Source organism: Condylura cristata, unplaced genomic scaffold, assembly GCF_000260355.1.
Source record: "Condylura cristata isolate star-nosed mole 26May11 unplaced genomic scaffold, ConCri1.0 scaffold00042, whole genome shotgun sequence".
In the NCBI taxonomy this organism is placed as follows: Eukaryota; Metazoa; Chordata; class Mammalia; order Eulipotyphla; family Talpidae; genus Condylura; species Condylura cristata.
The window spans coordinates 4,381,248-4,381,754 of NW_004567143.1; the positions used below are offsets into that span (position 1 = coordinate 4,381,248).

Sequence of the window (507 nt, forward strand, 5' to 3'; positions counted from 1 at the left end):
CCCACCCCACCCTGGCCCGCAGCCCCCACTCAGGCCACCCAGGGCGGCTCCGGACGGCGCAGGGGGTCAGGAGCCTTCTCAGCACTGGCCCCCGGGGTGGCACTGTGCAGGCCGGAGGCCCCGGGCAGTGTCCCTCCTGCCCAGGGGCAGGGGTGCCCCTGGATGACCTTCGGGGCCGGGGGGGACTGTGGTGTGGGTGTCCTGCTGGCGTCCCTCCGGTAACGCAGCTGGACACCTGCCTCTCTGGGGCCACTGCCTGGTTATTTGGGCCTTTGGCGCCTGGGCAGAGCCTCCTTGTGCCCGCGCCGGTCAGTGGGCCGTGCCGGGCGATGCGAGTCAGCACAGACTGCGTAGTTGAGTGGCCAGGCCACGGCCGCTGCCCTTCCCGCCCTGGGTGACCCTTGCGTTCTGATGGCTTCGGGCGCTTTTCCAGGAAGCCCCTGAAGGATGTCCTGGGCCCCCGAGACCCACATGGGGGCGGGGCTGGTCCCCAGCACCTCTGCCTGC

The 507-nt window shown here is 71.6% G+C and overlaps 1 protein-coding gene across 1 annotated transcript in view; it reads left to right on the plus strand.

Moving 5' to 3' along the window:
• The window catches only part of AGAP3 (ArfGAP with GTPase domain, ankyrin repeat and PH domain 3), a gene marked incomplete at its 5' end in the record, with an annotated part of 46,522 nt that overhangs the window by 22,719 nt on the left and 23,296 nt on the right, over window positions 1–507 (plus strand). The gene's annotated exons all lie outside the window — the stretch shown is intronic.